Raw genomic sequence first — 14,234 nt, 5'->3', positions numbered from 1 at the left:
TCCCCACTGTAATCAACCTGGAGTCTAATGAGGGTACAGTTACATTTGAACTTTTAGCTAATGAGCTGATGGGGTTTTGAAACTGGATGTATCAAATTATCTGATGTGCTACCTTTCTGCCACTAATGCAAAACCCTCAAAAGGTGAAATTCGAATATTTTGGCACCAGTAAACTGTTACTAATACATACATTGCTTCGGAGAGCAGCCAATAACACATTTCTGGGCACCACCTTTTGCACCCTTTACGGCATACACTTCTACGTCTTCTTAGTGTTGCTCAGAGGTGACGATCAGAGGGTGAAAACAAGGATTACCCACTTGACTGTGTCAAATGTTAAGGCTCTCACGAGACTTGCAGAATATCATAATTAATGTTTATGGCAGATTTGAAATGTAGACTCCGGCGGCCTTCGGGGCACAAAGGGAATGTGTGGAATTTCATATGCTTACAATTTAGTCTGCAGAAAGACCTGCAAATTGAGTTACTGCACGTGTCCCACAGGTTCGCGGTAATATCTAACTCTATTTTCGCACTTTGCACAATGATTACAAGATTGCATTAGTGTGGCATAACCCCTTAAAAAAAACAAGACGTGGAAAGAAAGGGGTCATGTTGTTGCACTCAGTAGTAAGCTTACTGTAAACATAGACTATTGCGGTGGTATAATTTTTGCGCGTGAAATACACATCGTGTTTTTAAAAAGAAATACACTTCTTGTTGTGGGATGACAGTGGGAGGAGTCTTTGAAAATGCGTTATTTATTCTTTATATATTTATGCTTTTTCAAAGGTGCAGATGGGGGAGGGGGAAAGCCCCTCTCTATCATCTTCTTCTCTCCATAACTTTGTTCCTTTCGGTCTGCAGATCAAAGGCCTCCAAAATTGGTGTCCCGAAGATGTACATTGTTGAGATGACAGGGGGACAATGCAGAGAGAAAGCGTGGTCTATCAGACATGTCAGCACGCAGAAAGGAGAAGGGGGGAGAGGCTGAGAAAGGCCTGGGTGTCTATTTAATACCCCAACTGGAGGAATTTGAAGCTTTTAGCTTGGACCAAGTCGTTTTCTCTTCTGTATTCTTTAGCAAGGATCTATGATTCCGATCTAGGGGAGATGATTGCTAAACATGGCAACAACATAGCACTATGTAAAGAAATAAACGGCGAATTTATTATTTTTGTTGAGAGGGGCGATTAGTATTTGAAATGTATTCCTTAAAAAGAAAAGACCTCAAAATCTAGTGCGCGTTTGTTGGAGATTTTTGGCTCACTAAGCCGTCCTAATAAATTCAGGAACTTTGCCATGAGCGTTAAACTGTATTAAAAGTGGGGCTAAAAGGAGGGACAAGTCAAATCTGACAGTGAATGTAAGGGACTCAGAGAGAGACCTGTCTTTGCGTCTCCACTTTGGAGCGTCTCGGCGTTACAACCTGCTGCTCCAACAAAGACTTTAATAGTTGAAAAGCATCCGAAGTGACTGGAGCTCAGACACTCGCAGAATAAATATTTGTATTCATTTGAGAAATGAGGATTTGAACAAGGAGACAAAACCCGACAAAAGGCACACAAGAAAAAAACAAGCATGAATGCAAGTATTGTCCCCGGCTTTGAAATTCTGATTCACCATATCATAACCCCTGCGAGGAAAAAAACATCAATATCCCCGCGGAAAGGACGCGTTTCTATGGAAAACCAAAGAATTTTTGCGCATAACAGATCTGGCGTAAAAAGGGGGGAAATCAAAGGGATCAAAGGCTCGGCTGAGAAGGCTTTTTGCGTGAAGAAAAGAGAGACGATGTTGACTTTTTAGTGCTAGATTTTCTCTCTGTCGTTTTTTAGCGCTTTTCTGCAGCTTGCCTCTTAAAAACCAGAAGCCGTTTAAATCACAGTATAGTATAGAAATACATATCTTCATCGATTTTTAAAAAAATATATTTTTATTTATTTGTTTATTTTTATTTAAATGTTAACGGTTTAAAACCGAAAAAATACTAATTTCTCTTCATTCGCTATTTGGAAAAATAAGCAAAAGAGGCACAATGTTCTGCTCCCCATAAGCACAAAATAAAGAAACCCGAGACAAGCATCAATGACGCACTGGTAGTTCTTTTTATCCGAGGGGGGAAAAATACTGCTTTATTTTTATATACTCAGACTCCGCGGTACGAAAACACCCGCAGCACACCTGGAATACAAATAAAGTCATGTTAAACTTCCTACACTTGTATTTTTTTCCTGCCTATAAAAAAACGGACAGGGCCCTGGAAGCTGATGGCTGAAATGTCTCAATTGTAAGGCCTACACACATTTGATCCATACGCCCTTTCAGGTAGCCTGACACGCAGGCGGTATAGAAAAAATACTAAAATAAACAGGACTAACAGGAGACTAGTCCCTTTGTTGTACCAAAGGCAGCTGCCCAGCCCTCTATTATCGCGGAGCAGACTGACCGCATCCTTCCCACTGCCCCCTCACCATCCCACTGCACAAAAAGAGAGGGATGTTCTGCTTGCATGGGTAACACTGTCGTTCCAGCCCTTAGCAGTCCTCTTACACTCTATTGAAAAGAGTGGGAGTAGTGGACACAGCCTGATTTGCGGAGTACAAAGGCTCTGCGTAGAGTCCCATTGGAGTGAAAGGAATGAAGGGGCTGGAAATTTCTGAAAGAGGGTCGGGAGGTTTAGAGAAAGAACGGAAGTTATGTTGTTGTGCTTGATTTCCCCTCCTAACTAGGGATGGAGTGGATAGATAAACCCACTTAAAGTCAGTCAACTCACTTTTTAATAAGCAGAAAACAGCTGGGTCACCTGTTCAGCCTGGCACAGACACAGAGGATCAAATTTTATGCGGATCATGTGTTATTATCAAAATGCCAGTTTGCCATTGGATCACTCGTATAATGGAACTATATAAAAAAGGTCCCTCCTTTCCCCATTTCTCCCTTACAACTACTTTTTCTGTAAATAAGTACAATCAGAAACAGATTCCTCAGAGAAGACATCCAGTAGTCTAAATGGCAGCCTTGTAAATGTCACCTATCAGGTATTCTAGGATATAATTATTATAACTATTAGACAAAATGTGTGGATGTGTGGCCTGGCAGGGAAGGGAATGGGAGGCAAGTGTGTCCTCGGGGGGAATCCCATGCTGGCAGGGTTTATGTGGAAACACACTTTCAGCAAGGATTGAATATGACCCTGTTGTTTCAAAATGGCCTCCTGATTTATACCCATCAAGGTTTAAGGGGCCTGTCATGTCTGCTGAAATAGAGGTGTTGACAGCCGCACTTGACAGCTTCTGGCTCATACTGTTTTAATGTTGGTGTCACGGCACCAACTGTACTGTGTACGCACCGTGTCCAGACATTTTTGGCCTGAAGAGCAATACGAGACTCCGAGTTGGACGTGGTTGACTTCCTGTCTGTGTAAAAGTTTCTATTTTCAAAACAAATACTGTCAGTTCTGAGACTGTGGTTCCACCAATGGGGACAGTGGGGAAGAGACAGCGGCACTAGATCTATGAAACAAACTTCAAGCAGCACTGATCAACTGTGGCAGACCAGTGCAAATTCCTGGGTAAAAACAGATGAAAAAGATGCTGGTTTTACATAGTGCCGTGGGACTGAAAACCATCTGAGAAATCCACGCAGCCTGAGAATCCTCTTTGAAGGCACATTCCATAGGTCACGGAGCAGACACCACGCAGTCGAGCCGTTTCATCCTCATCAACATTTGTGTGGGCCGCACAGCCGCCCTGAGGCCAAAAGAAACGCATTCGGGATTTCTCAGTCTATAGTTAGCAAAAGGCCAGCTCCTCTGGCTCCACTGAGCAGGGACACAACTGACATCAGCACAGTCAGCTCTCTGATTAGTTCAGCCAGTGAATCAGAATCAGAAAACCTTTAATAATCCCTGAAGGGAACTTGTTTCAGAAATCACTGCCTGATTATGTTTCAGCTTATTCTGTGTGCTCCAGCTGAAGTGTAACTGAGATCCATTGTTGGCGCACTTTAACTGCATATAGCGGGTCTCATGCACACTGTATAAATAAAGGGGACTCTGTTTTCTGCTACTAGGTTATTTCAGACTCAAGTGCATGCTATTTTAACTCTACATAGCCTCTTGTGTTATAATTACATCATCCTGAGCCTTGTCATTCAGACAGTAGCATGTGAAGCATGTAAACCCCATAGCTGGCTATATATCAGCCTGCTTTGTTTGACATTTATACGCAGAAATGGTCTTGTGCAATTATGAGCTTACTGTTCTGTCAAATATTTAATGCCTTGTAAAACAGGCAGCTATTTATAATGTACAGTGAATGGTGCAGCGCTATCTGCAGAGGAAGAGGCAGAGGGTAAAATATAATCCCTGACAAATGCACAGTAAACATGAATCTCATCGTTTCTATGTACGTGTTTGAGATGCCAGCAGATGCCAATAACTCATCACACTTAAGTTTGGACTCAAAGAACAACAGCCATACATTATAGCAGTCAGCAGAGCAAAGCACGCTTCATTTTATAGGAATAAAGAGCACCATTTTGCATCATTTACACGGGTTTGTAGCCTGGTGCTGCTGTGATTGAAGCTGAAAATCATACAGGTTACACAATGGTGGGAGGAATGTTCCATCTATATCTGTGTCTTTAAAAAAAGCAGCAATGCAGTTTTTTTTCAAATACTCTGTTAGGAGGTAAAGCGCTTTAGATGTTGCAAAACACTTTACAATAAACCAAAACTATAAGAACACACTGTGCAATACAGTTCTGTTACAGCTTCATAATTTCACATATGGGTATTGTCACAGCCCGCTGTGGCAGACCGCGTGGAGAGTGTGTGGAGGACTCAGGTGCGGACACAGGCGAGGACACGAAACTGAGTTCGAATGAAAAGCGAGCCTTTATTGTGGCTGATGACAAGGAGTGCAAACAAGGTAGAAGGGCAGTGACAAAACTAAACTATGACTAACCTGGGAAACTGATACTATGATAAACTATGAAGACACAGAAAACCATAACTATGAATACAAAGACTGGCTGTGAAAACATGGAGGGTGGGAACACAGACGACACGACACAGACTGTATGAAACACAGAGACTAAATACACATGAGGGATGATCAGGGGAAGTGGCCACACATGGGAGCACAGCTGACACACATGAACCTAAGACAGGACAGGAGAAGGGAAACTGAATACACTGACATTGAATACAGACTTTCAAAGTAAAACAGGAAACATGGAGATTAGACATGACATGAACTAAACATAACCACGCAGACATGACGCATGAACCAGGGAGACTTAGTACAGGGGGAGATGACATAAACAACTAAGGAACAAAGGACTAAACAGCAATCTCAAAATAAACTAGATGAGCTAAACTAGGGCACAAATGAATACAAAAGATACATAAAACTCAAACACTGGGTCGCTCGACCCAGGACCATGACAGGTATTGTGTCTGAGTCTTGTGGCGCTACTGTTGTACGTTATATTTTATCAGCTTATCGTGTTTTTAATGTCTGTTAATGTCTGCTCATATTTTCCTGTGCAAATGTAAAGTTAAAAGATCATTCCACCTTAAATGAGGTGTCTTAGAACTATCATTCTGAACACTTTGAAAATATTTTAATAAAATAAAGTCCAAGCACTTTAATTACAAAAAGTGCAGTATATTAACAGTGGTTGTCACTTTTTTCTTCTTCTTTTGATGCAATGCTAATATAAAACTTATCTTAAAGTAACTAATACACTAATTCAGTGCTCGAATTGTGACTATGAACATTTACTAAGGTGTTGTAATTTGAGGAGTAGAGTTGAGTGGGAATAATGTAATTTCTGCTCCACTAAATTTATGTGACAGCTTCAGTAACTACTGCACAAACTCCAACGATGCCTATACAAAAAAGGGATGTAAGACAAAGTATGAATTCGCATGTAAATTGTTGAAAAATGCCCACTTAGAAAAACTGTAAAATTCTGCTTGTACATTATTGAGCTTTATGTATAGCATACTTTTGCTTTCAGCACTCTCAGCACACGTTAGAAACAGTTTTTACTTTCAGTGAAGGATTTTAAACATTTCAACCTTCTAGGACCTGGAATCCACATATGTGGACATCACATTTTGGGATGTCTAGACCAAAATACAAAATTTTGCTCTACAAGGGCCTGATATCCACTTACGAGGACATTGTATTGCCACTTTTCTATCAAAATTTAAAACTAATGTCCTCTTATGTGGATCTCATTTTTCTGAGAGACAAAAATCAGGTAAAAAAAAATCTGGAAATTCTTTGTTTTTATATTCATCAGGTCCCAAATAGCAAAGAGAATTAAAAAATGCATGCCATGAAAGAGTTCGGGTCGTAGGAGGTTAAAGGTTGGTAGTTTTTTTTTTTAAAAACACGTTTAAAATATGGCTTTGCTACATATTCCACCGTTCTTAAATACTAACCATATACGAGCAAACACAAACCTCTAAAATAGGTGAAACTGTCATTTGAAACAGTGAATATTAGACTCAAGAATCAGTCAAAGTCAGATTACTGACAAAAAAGCAACTATAAGTAAATTTGGTATCTTTTGCCTCCGAATGTGCAACATATTGTCAAAGTGAGTCAACTGCTCCATGTGCCTGTCTTTGAAATACTGGGCCTAATGAACACTATGTGTGCAAGAGAAGATGGTTATAAGTAATGCTGAACACATGCTGGTTGAATAGGTTAGCTCAAGGCAGTGTCCGGTTTGACTTGTCTGTTTTTCACCGTGGGGAATAGAGGCTCCATGCATGGTTGCCATGCATTGGCCGTTACATTTTGCACATGTAGGTAAACAATCTCGCCTTGTCTACTGAGAGGCCTGCATTTATACATGGGTGCAAAACATGTGTTGCAGCCAAAGTCGCATCAAAGGTCACTAAACTATGCTTTGAACACTTCAAAGCTGGGGGATGAGACTATAGCTTTTAAGTTTTATGGCAGGTGTAAGTAGGGGTTGCTGACCAGCCCAGGGTGGTCTGCTCCCTGGTCTGCAAGAGGCTACTGGTGCTTTGCATGGTAGAGGTGGTGGTGGTCTGTCAAGGGCCAAGGCGTCGGGGGCAGGGATGTACCCTGCTGACGAAGCTGTGTCCAAGATGTCTTGATGCAGCACGCCACATTTGGAGTCCTTGATCTGAAAGGTTTTCTGGAAGCAGACTGGACACATGCAGACGTCCACTTCAAGGGTCTCTGGTTTCAGAGGACCTCAGCAGGGTACATCTAAGGCCTGTCTCGTTCCCATTTGGAAACAGATACATTGGTGGAGAGAAGTGAAGGGCCCAAAGCCTGATGACCATACCACAGAGTGACCAAAACACCGCACCCTCCCCTGACAGAGCAGAAACAGACCCTGTGGCAAGTTCAAAGGATCCAAAAAGGTCTTGCCAAAGTTCATTTGCTGGAGTTCATTCATCTCAGCACCTGATGTGGTTCATTGCGTCTCGTTTCGTAAGGCATTTCCTTTTAAATGTGAGACTTCAAAGGTGGCAAGATTATTAAGATTTGAGTCAATTGGCAACATTGCATGCAGTCAGATGCTGCATAAGCTCTGTAAAATTTACACCCTGTGAGGGCCATTCAGCTTTCTGTAAATAATGAACAGATCCACATATTCCACATATTTTCTTTTGTGTGTAAACTGTGCCATCATCTTATAAACCTGTTAGGTGACTAGCAGGAGGAAAGACAAAGCAAATAAATGTCGTGATGATGGCAGCACTGAAATCTCTCTTTCCTTCTTTCTTTTTTTTTTTTTTTTAGATTTTGTTAAATGTGGAACCAAACAAAATGGGTACTGCTAAATTTGCTAAAATGGCTCTACTAACAAATATAGTTGCAACTCCTGCCTCGAGCTGTACAAGTCCATGTTCTGCAACAGAGCTCTAAATTCACGCAGTTGGCAGCACTTTAATACACTACATTATGAACATTGAAATCAACACAAAGTGGCTTAATAACTCCTCTGGTGACACAGCCCGCTAAATTGATCATTTTGAACGCTTTACAATATCCATAATTATGCGAGTGGAATACAAGGTGCTGTGCGTCTGGTTGATGATCCTGGAATGACAGGTCTATAACAGCCTCCTCTCCTTGAGATAGTTGGAGACCCACATGCACATTGAGAAAAGCCATTACAAGCCCAGGGTGAAGCAGGTGTGTTTGCAGCACTTCACAGATGGCTGGGAGCGTTGTTAATGAGAGAATAGTAAACACCAGAAAACTTTTATCTCTGATGTGAGATTGTTTTACCTACGCAGTCCTAGCTTGTCAAAGCAGTGGTATGCAAGGGTCAATTCGCACATATGATTTGATTGACCCTTGCTAATAAGGTCCTGCCAAGATGGTTTAGCACACAGTTTATGGGCTCACTGTCATACATTTTACTGGAGGCTATTTAAAGTCTTTAAATGACTAACCTACCAGCGTTTTAGCTCCACACGGTACATATATCTCAAGTATATTCCAAGTATGGCAGCCCTCTTACCGAATCTTTATTAATTGTTTCCCATTAAAGCAGAACGTTTTGCAACACCCAGAGAAACATTATCCTCCCAGAGTGTGAGACTTCTTCCTTTTTTATTGTTGTGCTGAGATGCTGAAGTGAGATGATTAAAAGTGCATTACCTGGGCCCGGCGCTTCCTTGAATGAGCTATGCTAAATTTGTTGTTTTCTATGTTGTGATAAATTGGACTTCCAAAGACACGTTCAACATGCTTTGTTTTTCTGTCCCCAGTCATCAGCTATTATTAAAGACAAATTTTCAATATCTCTCTGGGAGTCCAATTAAGGATTTACATTGTGACAGTATTTTTCACTTTAATTACTATACATGGTGCAAGCTTTGACGTACTTCCTTATTTATCAAACAACACAGTGGAACGGAATTTATCAAGTAAAAGGATTGTTCGACGCTGTAATTGCACCTTCCGTTTTAGCTGTTAAAAAAAGATCCAAAACCTGATGAACAATTGAATAATAGCTCAGCTGGAGAAGAACTAAACTCCCAAACTGTAAAGAATATTTGATATATAGCTCCTCGTGATACGTACCACTGATCATATGTGGGAGAAAATGAAATGAAAGGAAGGGGATTAAATATTATTATTCCTAAATGCAGTAACTCAACTGCTGCCGTATTACACCACAGGTTTCTGAATCACAATCGGTTGTGGGACTTGGGAGAAAATGTATGGACACCGTTATAAATTTCACTGTACCTCATATTGGGCAACCAGCTGGAATCCCCTGTGTAACTAGCAGTGTGGTAAAACATCGGTGGATGACAGCACTCGCAGAGATGCTTTGTGACCGCTGCACTTGACTGGCATGTAGTGTTTGACACTGGCATTCAGGGATTCACTCTTAATATTTAAAACCTAAATGCCTCATTGTTGGAGATGACTGCAATAGTGTTGAAGTTAAGTGGCTTCAAATTGAAATTTCCTGTGGGTTTGTAGCCTGCATATGGAGCCAATAAAAGTCCCGTGGCCCTGAATAAATGTTAATTTTTCTTTTTGTGGGTCTGCAGGGTAAGAGAAATGATGACAGTTTCTCTACTAAACATGCAGATATTCTTTGAATAATCATCTCATTTCTTGAAAAAAAAAAAAGTATGGCAATCCTCTTTCAGTGATGGTTCCCTGGAAGCGAGGCCTGCAGTAGTTCAAAGCTACCCATGGCATCCTGCTTAATGCCCAATTTTCATTCAGCATCTATACCAGCTCCTTTGTGTGACCCTGCAAATATCCTCTGGGCCTCTTCATTAGTCTGTGGGGCCTGTGTGCAAAGGCTCTCCAGTTAATTTGCCCTGGACTGTTTCCCCTACTGGAGATCAGCAAGGGGAAAAAAACCTGCCTTTTAATATTCATAGAGACATCTTTATATATATATATATATATATATATATATATATATATATATGTAAAATGTTTCTCCATTTTTTTTCAACGCATTCTCCTCATCCATTTTAAGTGCTTCAGCGAATCTCTCACACCACTCATTGGCTTGTTTATTGCCAGCTTTTTGGTCTGATCTTGTCATGCGCTGGTGATGCGAGCACCGTGGTGGGTTTTTTTCCCCCCTTCTTTTTTCTGCATTGTTTGGCCGACCACTTGCTGCTACAATTGACCTGCAAGTGGAGCTGATGACCAAGATGACTAACCCCTGGGGAGCCCAAGTCAGGGAAATCATGCGAGAGATGGAGAGAGACAGAGAGGGAGAGCAAGAGACCAAGACCAGCTCGCACAACACAGGCATGCAATCACACACAAACACACACTGTACTGTATTTCCACGGAGCTCTCAGTGGCTCGGCTCCTTGGTCGAAGCATTTGCGGCGAGGAGAGATGCCACATTTATGCAGCACAAGACAGTCATTTCTTTTGGGTTCAGGAGCTCCTAGTGTGATACTGGCATGATGTGCCTGGCTCTGACAGGTGCTGCCATCCCAACAGCGCAGCTCGGCCACCAACCAGACAAGAGTTGTCTGCTCAAACCATGGAAGACCCAGAACCGTGCTGGGAGCGTGATCCCAACTTGGCACTGACCACAGCACCAATCACTGAAGCTGATTTAATTGTGTCACTCTTGGGGAAAGAGAAGCTGGTGAAAATAGAAGTGAAAGGCATGGCTGCTCTACCACATTGCCACTCCGAATTTGAAACAAGGAACATTTATTGTTACATTTTTTAAAGTAAGGCTTTAAAATATATCTGCGCTCCCAGTTTGGGCATTTTTCTTTTCCCAGTTTGTAAAGGCAGAGCATGTACTCCAATAGGTGTTGTATGTTATTAGAGGTAGACAGGAAAACTGAGTGAACTGCATAGTAGACAAACTCTCACCAGGAAACATTTGGAAACATGTCTTCCTCCGCTGCAGGATTGTGAAGTTCCACATGGAAAACATTAAGCTTTATACAGAGCGAATAAGGATGGGCCAATAAATGTCAGGAATTTCAAAAAAGCAGGACCAAATCAAACAGGGTGGGGTCTCCATCACTTGCCTCCAATCCACTGTTGCATTCAATAAGAGAACGAGCATTCCTCACCACATCCCACCTTGCAGTTTGCTGTCTGCTCTGTAATTAGCTCAGGCAAGGTATTGTTTCCATGACAGCAAGAGGAAGCAAGAGGCAGACAAAACATAGACAGGGAAATAAAGAGAGAATGAGGAAAATATAGACCAGGTGGAAATTTTGGACACATCTGTAAAACAGCAATGAGACATTCACTGTTCACCACACTGATTCTCAGCGCCATTCCCTTCACACTGAATGGAGAGCATGTCAGGCTAAAGCTGCATTAAAACGAGAGAGAGAAAATACCTTTAAAAGCAAAGAGATTAACATAGTCTTGTGGGGCCATAAAGGGATCAGGTGATGGTGTGAGAAAGACAGATTACAAATGCCATGTGATGAGATTGAATGTGTCAGCTTTAATTTGGAGGACTTTGGCTTCGTGACTCAGGCTGCAGATGATCTGGTCTAAACTTTTACTGGACGCTGTCCAAGGTTGTCTCCTTGGAAGAGTTACTGGGCCATGGGACTTTGTCCAGACGCTCCAAGGAAAGCAGAGTGCACCACAGTGCTTTCAGATCGGCTGTATTTTGATTAGTTGCAAGGGTGGAAGCACTCTGGTGTTTTATGATCAGATGTTAAATATCGGAGCGGAATTTCTTGTTTTTATCATGATATGCAAGAGTTGGCTGTTCTTGATCACACTGGACAGTCTTTTGATCTCAACATTAGACTGTAAATTTTTTGTTCCTTTTATGATTTTTTTTTAACTTTATACGGTTTATCTTGCGTGTGATATTTTAAGTGTGAAGTTCTTTTGGCTATTCAAGTGTCTCAGCGGACAGAAGTTGTTAACAAATATTATTTTTACCTGTCTCAGGTTCCAGAGAGCCCTTTGCAGGAAGACTATGTCCTCCATCTGCTTCCATTCAGACTAGTAATAAGATATATTCGAAGTTTACTTCTTATAGTTTAACTTTGAACAGTTCACATAATAAAGTTGTACTTATGAAGTGGCCATTTTTCTGCTCATCCCTCAGCTCTGAGATTTACAGGGGGTAGAATCGTCAGAGTGAAATCATAGGTCTACAGATGTTTTCAAGATGTTTTTTCTGTCAGTTGCAGATTATCCCCTGTAGCAAAATCTCATTAAAGTGCAATTTACAGAGCTGCACTGATGTTGCCATCAACCAAAATTAAAGGCATTAATTTTTCAAGAAGTTCACCGAAGTCCTCACAATAAATGATGTAGCACTTTGTAAGAATGATTTGCCAAAGTATTATTTTGGGGGAAGAAATTAACTCACATTAACGGAGCGAGGGGATTGGACATAGGCTGCAAAAAAGATGTGCAAATGTGGCCATTTAGTCAGAGCGTGTCGGTACGGAGACATGCATATTAAGGCTACCATGCTGGGACAGATGAGGGAAGAGGGAAATATGAAACCCTGATGGAGGTTATGACACAGACACATAGAGAGACATGTACACTGGAGGGCTATGGCGCCCACTCTTCTGTACTCAGTGCTGCTGCTGAATGCAGGAGGATTAAAAACAGGCAAAACTTAAATGTAGTTTGGTACAAGCGATGAATATCCCATTCCTCTGAAGTGTGGTAAATGTAAAGCAGTACTGAATGTTTTGCCTTATTACAAATTTCCTCATAATGCTTATATTTTTTTAAAAATATTTTTTTAAAGCAATTTTTATATGAAAAGTGAATGTTTAATTTATTGAAAGTGCTCTTGATATTGATGGGCGTTTGGGACACTGGCTTCTTGCAACACAATCACAGATACTGCTTTTATAAAGCGAGCAGCAGGCTGATATTTCGCGCGTGTTTTCCGTTCTTGTTCAAGTGAGAAGCTATTTAATTTATGAAGCATTAATTTGTTACAAACCCAAATTAATTTTACAATATTTGATTTAATAAAGTTCTTCCTAAATATAATTTAACATAAATAGTTTGCTAAATAAAATTTAGGTCGCTAAATGAACAAAAAAAAAACCAAAAAAACAACAACAACAAAGTTTGTAAATTTAAAACTGTCACAATCCCAATTAAATGTTACCTTTATACAACACTTTTAAAATAAAATCTCAATAACATTAATAATTATTAGAGTTATAATAATAATAAAAATACTACTACTAATAATACTACTACTAATAATAATAATAGTGATGATGATGCATATTTCGTTGTATTTCTAACGAACCTAACTGCCATCTGTTATTTCAAAGACTTTTATCGCAGAAATCGCGGTTACCCCGTTTGGATTTGAACATGACGCCATGCACTTTATAAATCATAAGTGATCACTAAATGGACATGGGGCATGGGAAGTGCAGCTCCATCATTAATGTACATTAAAATTAATGCCATGGAATGGTCTCTAAGCTGCGGAAAGAGCACTGCTTGTCCCTGCAACACTTCTGGAAGCTGCAGGGATGTGATTTATAGTAATGTGGATGTACTCCTGCAGACCAAGTCGAAGACATAAGAAGTAGAGCATAATTCTGTATAGTCCAGTGATTTATGTTGGTATTTATAATTCGGAAACGGTGCAATTAACACTGGTGGTGTGAATAAATACAGTTCTACATAAAGCCAATAGGCCTGTGCAACTCAGCAAAATAACCACACACTTAATCAAAGTCACTTTGAATTATTATTATTATTATTATTATTATTATTATTATTAATTTTTCACTGAAAAGTAAAACTTTTTATTCTCTAAACGTTATTTACTCCAAAGTTAAAAGTCTTTCTTCTTCTTTCTTTCTTTCTTTCTTTCTTCTTTGAAACAATGTAAGGCGGATATAGGTTTAATTAAGTTAACTCATGAAAAAGATGTCACAGCATGCTGCAACCAGCCTGCCCGCTGCACATAATGTAGGCTAAAGAGCAAAAGCATGGTCTTTCTTATAGCTTACGGTCTCTGAGTCACTTGATTTTGTCCTCAGCTCACACCGTTGGGGCGTCGTGCCAAAGCCTATCAACTAAATATCAAAGACGCGAAGTGTCGGATCCTTCCACTCTGCATTTTTACCTTATTTCATTCAATCCCACCTGCTGTCGCGGGTTAAGTTATTTAAATGCAGCTACTATTGGGAGGCTGCACACGCATGCACGCTCAAAATGCCATTGTCTTTTTTTTTCTCTCTCTTTTTT

This window comes from Aulonocara stuartgranti (assembly GCF_965226115.1).
Source record: "Aulonocara stuartgranti genome assembly, chromosome: 9".
Lineage (NCBI taxonomy): Eukaryota > Metazoa > Chordata > Actinopteri > Cichliformes > Cichlidae > Aulonocara > Aulonocara stuartgranti.
This window is presented reverse-complemented; position numbering follows the sequence as displayed.